We start from the raw sequence: 15,827 nt of genomic DNA, 5'->3' as shown, positions 1-15,827 counted from the left end.
GTACAGTGTAAGAAAACACACACACACACACACACACACACATGTTTGTTTTTGTGAATTGTGGAGACATACAAAACGTGCAGTGCTGGGGGTACTTCATGAAGAGCTTTGAGACAATAGTGTTAAGGCGCGTAACATTTCCGTCACACACTTGAGGTATTCGGCCAATCACAACACACTGGGTAGCTGGCCAATCACAGCACACCTCGCTTTTCAGAACGATGAGCTTTGTAAAAACCGCATAAACACATCGCATCACACCAAATACACAAAATAATGTTCATTTTAGCAACGTCATATGACCGCTTTAAGGTGCTCCTGGTACATACATGCATACACATCTGACATGAGGACAGAAAAAAAAAGAAGAAAAAAAAAACATTTAAATAGTAAGACTTCTAAAACATAATGTGTATGAATCTGGAACAGCAGATGTACAGTATGTACTGTACAGATTTGTGAATTAATTACTCTTTATAGAACTGTAAATAGATAAATAAGAGAGAAAAATAAAGAGATATGCATATGTATTTACATTATAATTGAGGAAGAGACAAAAATTAAGGATGTAGAATGAATTACGGAAATGAATAACAGAACACAGGTAATGATTCATGTGTTATCTGTTTAAGCTGGAGATGGCATGGGGGGGGAAAACTGTTTTTATGCCTAGATGTTAGTGCACAGAGATCTAGCGTCTGTCTGAAGGGAGAAGTGCAAACAGGTTTTGGGGTTCAGCTGGCTTTTTCGTGAGAGTTAGCAACTCACGTAAGAATAAATTTATCAGCCTTTTATTGACAACCAGTCAGCGTCGTCCTTTAACTTCACATATCAGTGATTGCGTCACTAGTGTTTAAATCACACTTTTTAGTAGCCAAATATATTGAGTTATTTAATTACTTTATTTAATGTAGAGAGCAAAATGAGGGCTAGATGAAGTGAATCCTTACCTGCTGTCATTTGAACTAAAATATATCATTTTATTCTGTTTTCTGTCAGTGATGAAGAGCGTCTTTAGCAGGTTATGAATAAATATTGAGAGAGATATAAACGCCCCCTATTTTTGGTGAATTCTTGTTGTGAACACTAGAGAGCGCTAGTCTAACAATGTAATCCATGATATTACATCCAGCAGTCACGGTTTAGCTGGGTAATATGGCTTGTTAGCAAAGAGAGGTAATTATACCACTTTTGCTGAAAAAAAAAAACCCTTTCCCTTTACGGCCGTTTAAATGCAGTCATGGGGTTTTTGGAATGTATTTATTTATGGCTCTTAAAATAGGCTTCTGATGAAAGCTGTTTTATATAGAGTGATCAGTTGCATGACATTATGTGGTTGTGAATAAATAAAAATGAGGTAGTGGTAAAAAAATAATATTACTGGGAAAGCTTCACTACTTTAAAAACAAATCATGCAAATGAATAATAATAATAATAATAATAATAATAATAATAAAATACCATAAAGTTTTACAGCTTGCAGTAAGTGGTGTTGCATTTTTTCTTAAAATTATTAATGTTTTTTTGTCCCTTGATGTTGACAGGTAAACATCAAGTTCTTCAGAAAACAGAATGTGGTTAGAACAGAATAGAATCATTCTAATGAACTCATGCAATGTTTTGCTAGTGCTAAAAATAACTACTTAAACTAATACAGTTTATCTATTTAAAGAGTGAGAGACAGATGCATATGCCATAGAATATCATTCTTAATATATCACATACACATGTGATAGGCCTATTTTCATATTTTACAGTAACGGCTTGATTTGACAGAATCTTTTTGTCAAACATGAGCTAGTTAAAAGAGTTAAAGTTTATTTCACATTAAAAACAAGGAAGTTAAATTGCGGAAGTGCTTATAACTGTATTCTGCTCACTCACTCGCTCCCACGCACAATATCCACAGACTAACACACATTAACCACATGTCTAGCTGTAGATTGGCTTGAGAAAGTTGTTTGTCCACCAGAAGATGAAACTCCATTATTTAAAGATCTAAGAAATCCAACCATAGTGTTTCAGTTTGACTTATATATGGAGCTGCTTGAGTGTCACATGCATTCACTGAATGAAAATGGCTTCAGTAAAGTAGACACTGAACAAAATTAAGTCAAATGTAAACACTGCAGAAAAAAAAGGTTTTAAGAACCAAAAGTAGCCTAATACCGCCAATCTATTTGAACACTTGGAGAGCAATCACATAACTGAATATGAACAGTGCATGGCTCAAAAAGAGAAAGAGACTGGACAAGTGACCAGCAACAAGTGCCTCCAAGCAGGTGTCGATAACACAAGCATTTACACATCCTACACAGTCTGAAAATGATTCAAGGAGATGGAAAGAACTGACACCATCTGTTACTACAACACGAAGGATATGGCACCTATAGCTACCTTTGATACCAGACGTACATCACGGGAGACATCTGTTTGACGTCTGCATATATCTCCAAGACATATTGTATTGTTTGATCATCTGCAATACGTCTATGACGTTTCCTATCAGATGTCAAATGGTTGTTTAGGTGATTTATTTAGGATTTTTTTGATTTAGACTGCATGTAAAACTGACATCTTAAAGACGTCTATCAGATGTTTGTACACAGCAGATGCTTTCCAGATGAAGTGATCTTTAACAGACATCTTGCAGATGAACCTGTGCTATCTGGGACAGTGCGTTTAAACACTGTGTCATCATGACCACATTTTTCCAAACTGCACTGCCCAACATGTACAAAACATTTCTGAAGTCTGAAGTATGTTCAGCACTTTGCAGCTACATCTGATCTCAGGTCAAGTAGGACGATGGATGGACCCGGAGTTGAGCCTTACTTTGCACTACATTGACGATGAATGGAAGTTGCGCAACAAATGGCCTGAGACAGCATATTTTCCACTCAGTCACATGACAGAGATGATTGCACAGGGCCTGAGAGTTATACTTTCTGTGTGGGATCTCATGGGAGAGAAGCTCATGGGCATTACGACACAACAGCGCTAATGTTGTCAAAGCTGCACAGCTCAAAGGATGGACACGGCAACAGTGTTTCGGCTAGCTATCTAGCTATCGGTTACTGCACATCAGCTTAAGTGAACCTTGCTATCAGTATCACTTCATCTTAACAGACACAATGCTATAATATTCAATAATCTAATTTGGCATATCTGTTTGTTGTTTTTTTTTCTCCTTTTCTTTAATGTGCTGGTGTTCTTTTTAAGCACTTTGTTATATGTGTTTAAAAAGGTGTAATATAAATAATATTGTACTTCAGCACACTAAATAAATACTGTAACAATAAACACTGTTCATAAAGCACCTTTTTTAATGTTAGAATGTGCTTGATATTACAATGTACGAACGACTCAAAACCCAAGGACTTGTCAGATAAGAGGTGAGGTGAGCTAATCATAGACCCAGGTAAACAATAAATTAATCTTTTCTGTTTCTTATAGAATTCTAGTTTTGTATTGTTTGTAGTGTGATCAACGTTTGCTTACTGTAAGTACTTGATGTGTTAGGGAAGTAACACGTTATTTAATTATATTTTGCAAAAATGAACGAAATGACTTGAAAAAAGTTTAGTTCATTTTGCTGAAAGGTCCGAGTCGGTTTAAAATGATCTGAACTTCCCATCACTAGTTGATTCAGTGACGTCATCGTCCAGTTCGATTCAGTCTGAGCAATCAAGTCCACAGAATATATTAACACGTCACATTCTCATCAGTAGTCCATGAGGTATTTCCTTCCTTGTCCACTCCCACCTACATTAAAGTATGTTCTTTACTCAACACCCTATTAATCATATTCTTTCCATGTCTTTATCATGTCCTCTCTCTCTCTGTGTGTGTTTCATATTCCCTGCAAATAACATGCACACTCTTTCAAGATAATCTCAGAATCCATGTTTTCCTGTAACATGAAATGTTTCTTACCTTACTTTTTCACAGTGCCAAACTCATTTTTTTTTTTTTTTTTTTTTTTTTTTATCAGAGATGTCTCCCTTTTGATTCTTGATCCCACTGTTTTTGCCATTTTTTAATTATTCTTTCCCACACAGCAATCTTCCCTTCTGATCTCAAAAGCCTGATATCTGTATCTATTTAATTTTTTCAAAGCTTGTATGGCTATTTTGTCTACCCTTTAATTTCCCTTAATGCCTATACGTGCATGGATTTAGTTTATTTATGCTGGATTTCTCAATAAGGTCAAATTATAAATAATATATAAGGTCAAGTTTATTTAGTTCATAACTGACAGTCAAATACAACAGCCATGCACACAATAGTCAAATACAGTAGAAACATATTAATACATTTTCACAAATGATCCTGTTACTTCCACTAAATGTTTCCTGTAATTGCAACACAATAGTCAGGAGGAATCTTGCACCATTTCTCTTTGCAAAACATTGTTTCAGTTCATCAGAACTCTCACATGCTTCAAAAGGTGTATTTTCTTCTGTTAAATGTAGAAGTTAATTTACTCTTGTGCTTCATCTGTCCATAGAAATATATAGGCCCTGATAATATAGAGGATTTTTCTGTATTGATTTTTCACAGGTGTTTACCTGTATTATAAATTACGTATTGAACTGTGTTATGTTTTTGGGTTTAAAGAAATTTATGTAAATTCATAGCAAACACATTTGTTTTCTTACAGTGGATTATTGCAAAGACACGCAGCTCTGTGAAAACATGAGAGACTGTGGTTTAGAAAGAAAAAAAAAAGCAGAATTGGAGTACAACACACAATAGACACGTACTGACACAGAAGTAGTTTTTCTTCTCTGTGATTATAGATTCACAACAGGACTTTTCAACATTTCTCCTTTTCTGAACTGCTGAAGAAAATGTTTCACTCCTTTGTTTTTTGCTGTCTGTGCTTTTGGCATCTGGTTGGTAAGTTTGAAACATTTTTAGATTTTCAATTTTACCAGAAACACAAATCAAACAAATCTGCTCTCACTCTGAGTGAATTAGTTTTCTATTATCTTATTGCATATTAAATGATATCTGACGTCTTAGGATCAGTTGACTGTTTCCATCTGAAGGTATTTCTTCAACAAATAAAGTTTTGATGTCCCATCAAAATTTCAATCTGGAAAGGGCATAAATCTTATTTAAACAAGTAAAACAAAGATTTTCCTTTCTATTTTTTAAAAGTCAAAGGTAGGTTAATACAGTATAAGTGGATTTATTGATTTATATGACATTAGCCAGGTAATGTACAGTATATGTGTTTACTGTAATACAGTTCATTCAACACCTCTTAGGTTATTTTCTATTGAAATAACTGATCATTGTAACTCAGTCTGAAAGAAGATCATTCTGTAGTGTTTTGATGAACATAATCATCTCATGTGTTGAAACTGTGGCTGTGTGAAAGATAAAAAGCACAACAGCAGCTTTGACTTCAGTTTGTCACGGTGTTCACACAAACTATAAGATTATGACTGATCATGATGATATATCTTTGGAATGCTTCACACAGAACTTTGTATAATTGTATAATTGTCACAATGCCCTGACAACATCTGAAGTTTTATTGTAAGTATTTGGTGGCCTAAAATCCTCCCCAGAGATGCTGCTGTTCAGTTAAATGTACTCAGAACAGCTGCTGTGGTTCTGTAACGACTGCATGAAGCTGTATTTCACTTCTGATGTCTAAAGATCCTTCCCACACAGATTTATGTGTTGAACTAGACTCAAACCAGCTCAGATAATCACTTTTGTCTTTTAAGGGGATCTTAATTATTTCAAAAAACTTGTAATAATTTTAAAACTACAAGCTTAGAGTTAGAGCTTGATTCATGAGAAATGTGTCTGTGTTCTTCAGGTGTGTTTGCTGGTTCAGATACAGTGAAGTCAGTGTCAGTGGGAAATCCAGTCACTCTAGAATCTGGTCTTACTGAAATCAAGACAGATTCTGAGATAACATGGAAATTTGGACAACCAGAGACTATTATATCTTACATTAATAAAGAGGGCTAAAATCTTCAACACATCTGATGGTCCCTGATGGGAGATTCAGAGACAGACTGCAGCTAGGTCATCAGACTGGATCTCTTACCATCACAGACACCCAAAACCACAGACTCTGGACTCTATCAAATAACCATCAGTGAAACGACAGTCACCACAAACAGATTCAGTGTTACTGTCTATGGTGAGTCACAATTACAGGTTTGCCTGTTCTGTACAGTAGCCTACAAATTAGTAAAGCTACACTAATGGTGGTCTTTTTAACACTGATAGCAGGGATAATGAGCCCCAGCTCAAAAAACACTTGATGGACTCTGTCTCTGCAGCACTAACAAGAATAAACACAAATAATGTCCATGAAAATCTGACACTGTAATTTTTTCTGTCCTTAAATAATACTATCCCTTCAAGGAATTTCACAAAATGCTTAATTTGGTAACACTTTACAGTGAGGCTCCATTTTTTAATATTAGCTAACATAAACAATGAAAAAAAACACTTGTAAAGCACTTATGATTCTTAGTGTTCATTTTAACAATTATTATTTTTATTATTTCTTTACAATAATTATTTAAAATTATGAAAATATTAAAATCAAAAGTTAATGCATTAACTAAAATTAACTAATGGAACATTATTGTAAGTGTTTCACTTAATTCTAAGTGCTGCGAGTAAATTAGTTTCTATCCCTGTGTTGGGTTTTAAAACAAATTCATCAGACTAGATGTGTTGGTAAAGTTATGAAAATTATATCTGATGGTAGGCACCCACTGTATAATGAGTTTAAGCTTTGCCTTCAGGTAGAAGATACCAGTGTTTTTTAAACATAGAAGGAAAAAATCTTTTATATCACAGGCAGTGAAGTTCTTAAATGAACGATGGGAAAGAAAAAGTTTTTTTCCTCTCCCTTCTTTAAATAAGCAGGTCTCATTCAGTATTAGTATTTATTGATTAATTGCTGTGAAATTTGTATTGTATACTGTGAAATGTATGTTGTATTTTCTTTTGTGAGAACCACATATTGAAAGGGGATAAATAGTTACTAACTAACTAAATGCTCATGCTTGACAAAAAAAATCTAGCCGTTATATTACTGTAAAAATATGTCATAGGCCTATCATATGTGTATGTGATATATTAAGAATGATATTCTATGGCATATGCATCCGTCTCTCACTCTTTAAATAGATAAGCTGTATTAGTTTACATAGTTATTTTCAGCAATAGCAAAACATTGCATGAGTTAATTAGAATTAGGTCTGGGCGATAATTCGATAACGATATGAAAAGTTCGGTAAATGTTCAGTATAATGGTTATGCGCCAAAAGCGGAGCGAAACAGCGTGACTCATTTGAATTGCATCACAGACCGTTTATCTGCTGGGATCAACGTTCAAACTTCCAGTTTCGCACGGCACGAGCTCACTAGAACAGATGTGTTTACTCGGTCACGCGAGCATTAAGCAGGACTGTGAGATCCGGTGTGAAGCGCTTGTATTCAGCGATGAACACAATGACTCCGTGAGTTTAAAATAGTTTAAAGCCAAACAGGAGAAACACTGTGTGTAACGAGACACATCACCATCATTTACCATGGATTTACTGTAGTAACACTCACTGCACATGGTATTGTGGCTGAAATGTGGGATATTCACACTGAATTTTATTAAAGGAGTTTAAAATTGTAGTATGTATTTGTGATTAAGCAATAGCATGTGTGCATTTATACAATGTTTTTAGACTACTGTTTTTCATACAAACAGGCTACTAAAAAAATAGTTATATTTTTACCATGGTATTGAGGTGCTATATGTGTGTTTTTAACTGTAGTTATCATGATTTAAATGTGTTACTATGGGAGACAGATGCTTAATTTAAAAATAAAAAAATAAATAAATAAAAACTGGTCAGAATAATTTTAACCATATAAAACTGAGGTTGCTACAATTTTTAGAGATGTTACTGATTTTGATACTGTGTCAGAGTTTTAAAGTATATAAAACATATGGAAAGTATGGATTCAATACTGTATATAAAAGCAACAAAGGTATAATCTGAAAAACCAAGCCATGTGCGTTATAGGGAATAATATTCTTAAAAAAATTACAGTTGGTTTGATACATTTATCTCAAATGGTGTCAGAGTTTAATTAATTTAAGTGGGTAAAGTATATAAAACATACAAAAAAAAAAATAATTAGAGTTGGTTTGATACCTTTAGATCAACTGGTGTTGTCGTTTAATGGATTTATATTATTGAATACATTAAAAATGGTAAAATTATTATAAAAACACATAAAATGGTAATTCCAAAAACAGGGCATTGTGCAATAACATGGATGTTTTTCCGAAACATTTTAGTATTGGTTTTATATTATAATGTCACGTAGTTTTATTTTTTAAATTAATTTTAAATGGTTAATTTTGTACATTTTCCCCCCTAGAAATTAAGCCTTGTGCAACGTAAAGAGCATGCATTTATGTCTATCTGAGGTAGTTTGGGCTCAAAACATAACCGCAAACAGTTTAATTGGCAAAAAAAAATCAACAACAAAAAAAACGAATGTCTAATGAATGTCAAATGTCAAACTAACTTTACCATCGTCAGTCAGCCGACATGCACAGAGGAAAAGAACTGCTGCGTCAGTGATGCGTGCACAGTCACTGTATCGGAGGATGAGGTTCGTCGAGCTCTGTGAACTGCAGGAAAAACTGAATTTCTGGTCGTATGTATTAAGATCATGCGCTGATCAGCTGACTGGATTGTTTACGTCCATCTTTAATGAACCCTTGCTCAGTCAGTTGTCCCTACATGCTTTTAAAAATCTATCACCATTCCTGTACAAAAAAACAACAATCCATCTTGCCTAAATGACCATCGACCAGTGGCACTCACATCAGTAATTATGAAGGTCTTTGAGAGGCTTATCAAGAACACCATCTACTTCTCTATCCCTAACAGCACTGACCCACTCCAGTTCGCCTATCGCCCTAATAGGTCTACTGAAATCTGCTGTCTCCCATCTCCCTGCACGCCACTCTCACCCACACCGACAGCAATAAAGGGAATTATGTGAGGCTGCTGTTTATAGATTATAGCTCAGCTTTCAACACTGTAGTCCCCTACAATCTGGTCTCCAAGCTCAGAAACCTCAGACTGAATGCCCCACTCTGTGACTGGGTTCTTGATTTTCTATCATGCAGACTTCAGGTAGTGAGGGTGGGTCAGACCACCTCCAACATCATCACCCTGAGTACAGGAGCCCCACAAGGATGTGTTTTGAGCCCGCTGCTCTACTCACTCTACCCATATGACTGTGTGTCCACTCACACCTCCACTTCTATCATCAAGTTTGCAGATGATACAGTGGTGATGGGCCTCATCTCCAACAACAATGAGGCTGCCTACCTTGATGAGGTAGAAAGACTGACATCATGGTGCCAAACAAACTGTCTCTTTCTGTATGTCAGCAAAACCAAGGAGCTGGTTGTGGACTTTAGGAGGGAGGCAGCAGCGGATCTACACCCCACTCATCAATTAATGGGACCCCAGTGGAGAAAGTGAGCAGCATCAAATGCCTTGGTGTACACATCTCAGAGGACCTGACCTGGACTAATCACATTTAAGCTCAAGTTAAAGGGGTCATATGATGCGATTTAAATTTTTTCCTTTCTCTTTGGAGTGTTAGAAGCTCTTGGTCCATAAAGAAGATCTGTGAAGTTGCAAAGACTAAAGTCTCAAATCTGAAGAGATATTCTTTATATTGGTTCATAGTGAAGATCTGCTTAATGTTATGGCTCGTTCTAACACGCCCCCACATGTCTACGTCACAATGTGGGAAGATTTGCATAACGCCGCCCAAATGTTCACGCAAAGAAAGAAGGCGTAACTTTTATTCTCTATGTTGCCACCGCTGCCATGTTGTTGAATCGCTGTGTGTTGCATTGTGAAAGTGAAACTACTTTGTTTGGCCTTCCAAAAGAGGACACAACTAGAAATCATTGGTTAAGTTGTGGTTAAATTTCAACACTGTTCCAGAACAGTTCAACCCAAATATTTAGGTGTGTGCTGCGCATTTTATGGAGGATGGGGACTGTTTCCTGAACCTTCAAAATTCAAGGTTTCCCTGGAATCCTGAAAACTTTCTATATTGGGGCTATAGAAAGTATATTGACTCCAGAACTTATCTCCCTGTCTCTGCAAGACATCCACACTAGAAGATGTAAAGCTACAGTCGTGGCCAAAAGTTTTGAGAATTACATAAATATTAGTTTTCAAAAAGCTGCTAAAATGTTTTTAGATCTTTGTTTCAGTTGTTTCTGTGATGTACTGAAATATAATTACAAGCACTTCATACGTTTCAAAGGCTTTTATCGACAATTACATGTCATTTATGCAAAGAGTGAGTATTGCAGTGTTGGCCCTTCTTTTTCAGGACCTCTGCAATTCAACTGGGCATGCTCTCAATCAACTTCTGGGCCAAATCCTGACTGATAGCAACCCATTCTTTCATAATAACTTCTTGGAGTTTGCCAGAATTAGTGGGTTTTGTTTGTCCACCCGCCTCTTGAGGATTGACCACAAGTTCTCAATGGGATTAAGATCTGGGGATGAGTTTCCAGGCCATGGACCCAAAATTTCAAACATTCTGGTCCCCGAGCCACTTATGTTGTATCACTTTTGGCCTTATGGGCACGGTGTGCTCCATCGTGCTGGAAAGTGCATTGTTCTTCACCAAACTGTTGTGGATTGTTTTGAAGAGAAATTGCTGTTGGAGGGTTTGTTTTGGTACCATTCTTTATGTCATGGCTGTGTGTTTTGGGCAGAATTTGTGAGTGAGCCCCACTGCCCTTGGATGAGAAGCAACCCCACACATGAATGGTGTCAGGATGCGTTTACTGTTGGCATGACACAGGACTGATGGTAGCGCTCACCTTTTCTTTCTCCGAAAGCCTTTTTCCAGATGCCCCAAACAATCGGAAAGGGGCTTCATCGGAGAATATGACTTTGCCCCAGTCCTCAGCAGTCCATTCACTATACTTTCTGCAGAAGATCAATCTGTACCCCTGATGTTTTTTTTGGAGAGAAGTGGCTTCTTTGCTGCCCTTCTTGACACCAGGCCATCTTCCAAAAGTCTTCGCCTCACTGTGCGTGCAGAATCGCTTACACCTGCCTGCTGCCATTCCTGAGCAAGCTCTGCACTGGTGGCACTCCGATCCCGCAGCTGAATCCTCTTAGGAGACGATCTCTGGCGCTTGCTGGACTTTCTTGGATGCCCTGAAGCCTTCTTTACAATAATTGAACCTCTTTCCTTGAAGTTTCTACTGGAATGACCTATAAATTGTTGATTTTAGGTGCAATCTTAGTAGCCACCATATCTTGGCTGTTTAAAGCCAGTTTTATGCACTGCAATGATGATGGCTGCAACTTTTCTGTCTTCTTTGCAGGTCACCATGGTAACAATGGAAGAACAATAAATTTCAAAGCATCACCCCTGTCACCACTCGTTTTTCGTAACATGTCAAAGTCTGCCTTTCTAACCCCAATCAGCCTGACATAATGAACTCCAGCCTTGTGCTCGTCAACATTCTCACCTGAGTTAACGAGATGATTACTGAAATGATCTCAGCAGGTCCTTAATTGACAGCAATGAAATGCAGTGGAAAGGTTTTTGTTTTTTTGGGATTGGCTAATGTTAACGGTTAATTTTCATGGCAAAGAAGGACTATGCAATTCATCTGATCACTCTTCATAACATTCTGGAGTATATGCAAATTGCTATTATAAAAACTTAAGCAGCCAAACTTTTCCAATTCCAATATTGGATGTAATTCTCAAAACTTCTGGCCACACGACTGGAGGGCTGTTAAGATCCTCAAAGACTCCCCACCCTGGTGAAAATCCACTGTTTCATCATCTGCTACAGTCAGGCAGAACGCTTCCGCATCCTGATGGCAAAAACGGAGAGGCTCAGAAGGAGTTTTCTTCCCTCACGCTATCAGACTATTAAACAATGGATATTAAACACACTGCCCTTTAGAGACTCGGGTAGAGGTTACTCACTAACACTCTGCACAATGGACTCTGCTACTTTTTTTGAGATGAGCTAGGTATGTTACTCCATCCTCACTGCACATTGTTCTTACATCTCTGCACATCATCTGTGCAGTAGTTTTCTTTTTAAATATATTGTGTATATTTAATCTCATTTTGTATTTAATTTTCTTCTTGATTTTTGCACAGTCATTTTTTAAGATTATGCCAGACCTACATTTCACTGCTTGCAGTTGTATGTTATACAACCATGTAATGTGACAAATAAAATCTTGACAAATCTAACAACCCTCCAAAAAACAGACAAAAAAGCCCCCTGCAAATTAATAAAAAGACACACATGAAGGCCCTCATATTTAATGGCAGGTATGTTTAATAATTTGTTTATTGCATTTAATATGCTTTCTATAAAAGCGTCTTGTTTCAGGGCGTGGGAAATGTCGCCACAAAAAAACAGACCGGTGTGTAAAACTCTCGGACATATTTTAAAGATTCTATGCTGCAAACTTTAAATATTTCACATAGATAATCCAGTGTTTTAGTTGATCCTGATAAGCGGTCGTCTTCACAGTTGTAAGCACTACGGCTTTTTCTTCTTCATGAGGGGGTTTGGCGCCTTACGGTATCTTTGTTTCCGGAGAGAAACGTTAAAGAATGCGCCACACACACGTCTTCCGGAAATCCTGTAGAATTCAACCAATCCGAATGATGACTCGACACTCCCGAAGTGTTTTTTTCCACTTTTGTGTCCCATATGCATCCAGACGTTTAGCCACGGTCCGTGGACGTTGACGTCATTGAGGCTGAGACTATACTACTAGAGCGTCATCTTGTGTTCTATACAGGAATTCGCCTTTCCGAGATTAGCTCCACATTTTTTTTTTTTCTGATCTATTCTTAATTCTCTCATGATTTCAGCTCGTCTGTCTGTTCCTGTCATCAGCAGTAACTCTTCACAATGTTCTTCATCATCATCATCATCACAGCAGTAATGTTCATTTGGTGTGTTTCAGTGGTGAATGTTAGTCATGTGACTCCTCTCTCCTGGTACAAAGGAAACAGTTTTATTGTCCAGCATCAGTGTGTCTGATCTCAGCATGCAGTCTCTCTCTAACCTCTGGAGGTGGAATATCAGGATAAAACCACCTACAGCTGTGTGATCAACAATCCCCATCAGCCCAACCAGACTCAACATCTTGTTGGACATCACTCAAAATCTGTCACACATGTGCAGGTACAGCAGCGCTGATACTTGCATAATTCACTGAATAATTTTGCTGATTTTATAGAGATTCATAATTTAAAGATAGATAAGAACTAATAATAATTAGATTAGATTACATTAGATTTAGATTCAAACGTTATTGTCATATTATGCAGAGTACAAGTACAGAGCTAATGAAATGCAGTTTAGCATTAACCAGAAGGTCAAGAATATAGTGTTTTATATAAAGATGAAGTGCCCAGAGTAAGTGAAGCGCTATGATTTACAGAATTGTAAGTGGAGTTGCTATATACACTATTAAAACAGAATATGTACAGAATAAAAATAGGCTGAATGTAATGTAGGGATTATATGTACATTAAGAACAACAGCAACGTAAGAACAGTGGTAATAAATACAGTTGGTTGTGTGTATAGTATGTTAATGTATTCTATGCAAAATCTAGTAGGCTCCTGTAAGGCCACTGCCGGATGGACGGGAGGGTGAAAAGTCCATGGTTAGGGTGAGAGGCATCCTTGATGATGTTCCTTGCCCTGCTCAGCCAGTGCTTATGATAAATGTTCTCAATGGTAGTTAACTGGGTGCCGGTGATCCGTTGAGCAGTTTTCACCACTCGCTGGAGTGCTTTGCGGTCAGATGCGGAGCAAATTGCTGTACCATACTGAGATGCAGTTTGTGAGTAATGCTCTCAATGGTAACAGTGGTAGAATTCCAGAAGGATCCTGGGGACTCGGTTGAACATTCTTAAGGCTTTCTTAAGGCTTCTAGTGATGGCCTAATGGTTAGAGAGTCGGACTTGTAATCCAAAAGGTTGCAAGTTCGAGTCTCGGCCCTGGCAGGAATTGTAGGTGGGGCGGATGTGAATGTACAGCGCTCTCTCCACCCTCAATACAACGATGTTGAGGAGCCCTTGAGCAAGGCACGAAACCCCCAACTGCTCCCCGGGCGCCGCAGCATAAATGGCTGCCCACTGCTCCGGGTGTGTGTTCCGGTGTGTTCATGGGTGTGTGTGTGGTTCACTGCTGTGTGTGTGCACCTTTGGATGGGTTAAATTCAGAGCACAAATTCTGAGTATGGGTCACCATATTTGGCTGTATGTCACGTCACTTTCAATAACCAGGTAAATTAACACTATTATCTGAAATCTGGATGTTATCTAACTAATTTCAGAGAAAGTTGCTAAAGTTCTGATGTCTTGCACGATGATGTAATTGTGTAATTATGATGCAAAATTGTCTCACGACATCAAATCTTCAGCAAAAAAAAAAAACTATATTTTATATATGTCAGTTTAGATTTGTTTGTAAAATAATGTGCATAATATAATTAAATATAAATAACTGTATTTTGAAATACATTGAATTATTGAACACAACTTTTTTAAATTATAATTAGTTTTTTTAATAGCTAGTAAACTAGTAATACTACACATTCTCAACAATATGCTTTAAGCAGTGTATTAGTAGTTAGTTAGTATGCTACACCCTAAGAAAATATAAAAGTAGGGCATGATCTAGTATGTTAATATGAAATCATTTTCCGTATTGGTACCTGCATTTTAAATTACGCATTGTGTTTTCGGGTTACAGTGGATAATGGATAATGTTATTATTATTATTAAATAGAACAATTGCAAATAGCAGCTAACTTAATTCATGTGATGTGTGTACTGATAGGCAATCTTTTGGTTTCCTCTTTTTGTGAAATTGGATGGAAAACTTGTTCCTTTTTAGTCACTTTTTAAAAGTTGCTAAAGTTGCCAGATAATTTTTTTTTTTTTTTAATTGCCAAAATTGTTGTTAGGTGCTTTCGGAAGAAAAAAGTTGCTAGGGTAGTCTGAAAAGCTGCTAAATTTAGCAACAAAATTGCTAAGTTGGCAAACACTGCATGTTTTTTTTTTTTTTATGTCATCAATTACCTTATTTATGTCTTTCTAAACAGGTTTGATTATTTTCTTCCTGATTGATTGATTAATTTCAATTTCAACTCAGTTCCTAAAATCACCTAAAATCTGTTTGTTTAATATCACAATTATGTTTTTATCATTACTCACTTTTTTCAGAAGTCCCTGTCTATTGTTGTGATACTGTCGAAGCTGTGATCCGGTTGGTCGTCACTGTTCTGATGGGCGTGGCTGCTGCGGCTGCTGCTGTGCTTCTGATCAATGACATCAGATTTACAAGAGGTGAAAAGAAGAAAACAGAACAGATATAAATATTCTGACATATGTTGGAGTTTTTAATCGTAAAGATGAAAATATATGTGTGGTCTAATTGTTTGGTGGTGATTGTGAAATGAAGCTTTGCTTAACAATGCTTTCCTCTGAACTCAATCGGAAAAGGTTCATTACCCGAATCTGGTGTATTAGAGATCATCATCTGGTAGACAAAACGATGAATATTCTTTGATATTTTATTTCCTTTTTTTTTTAATGCCGCCTATTTTACATTTATTTGTCAACTACACTGTTCATTTTTTATTAATTTGTTATGCTGTATTTTCATTTGTTTATTACTATATGCAGCAACCCAACAAATACAAAGGTAAAATATGTGTGAAATATA

The 15,827-nt window shown here is 36.7% G+C and overlaps 1 long non-coding RNA gene across 2 annotated transcripts; it reads left to right on the top strand.

The window, feature by feature from the left end:
* Positions 1–4,698: 4,698 nt before the first annotated feature.
* On the top strand, positions 4,699–15,490 carry LOC122134877. Of its 2 annotated transcripts, none has more exons than XR_006153168.1 (3): positions 4,699–4,902; positions 5,840–6,169; positions 15,326–15,490. It is a non-coding gene; the product is annotated as an uncharacterized LOC122134877 (long non-coding RNA). The 2 variants fall into 2 exon arrangements; XR_006153169.1 differs by lacking the exon at positions 15,326–15,490 and adding an exon at positions 12,957–13,080 and having other exon boundaries at positions 4,700–4,902.
* The last annotated feature ends 337 nt before the right edge of the window (positions 15,491–15,827 follow it).

The sequence above is a fragment of the Cyprinus carpio genome, chromosome A22 (genome assembly GCF_018340385.1).
Source record: "Cyprinus carpio isolate SPL01 chromosome A22, ASM1834038v1, whole genome shotgun sequence".
Classification (NCBI taxonomy): Eukaryota; Metazoa; Chordata; class Actinopteri; order Cypriniformes; family Cyprinidae; genus Cyprinus; species Cyprinus carpio.
This window is presented reverse-complemented; position numbering and strand designations above follow the sequence as displayed.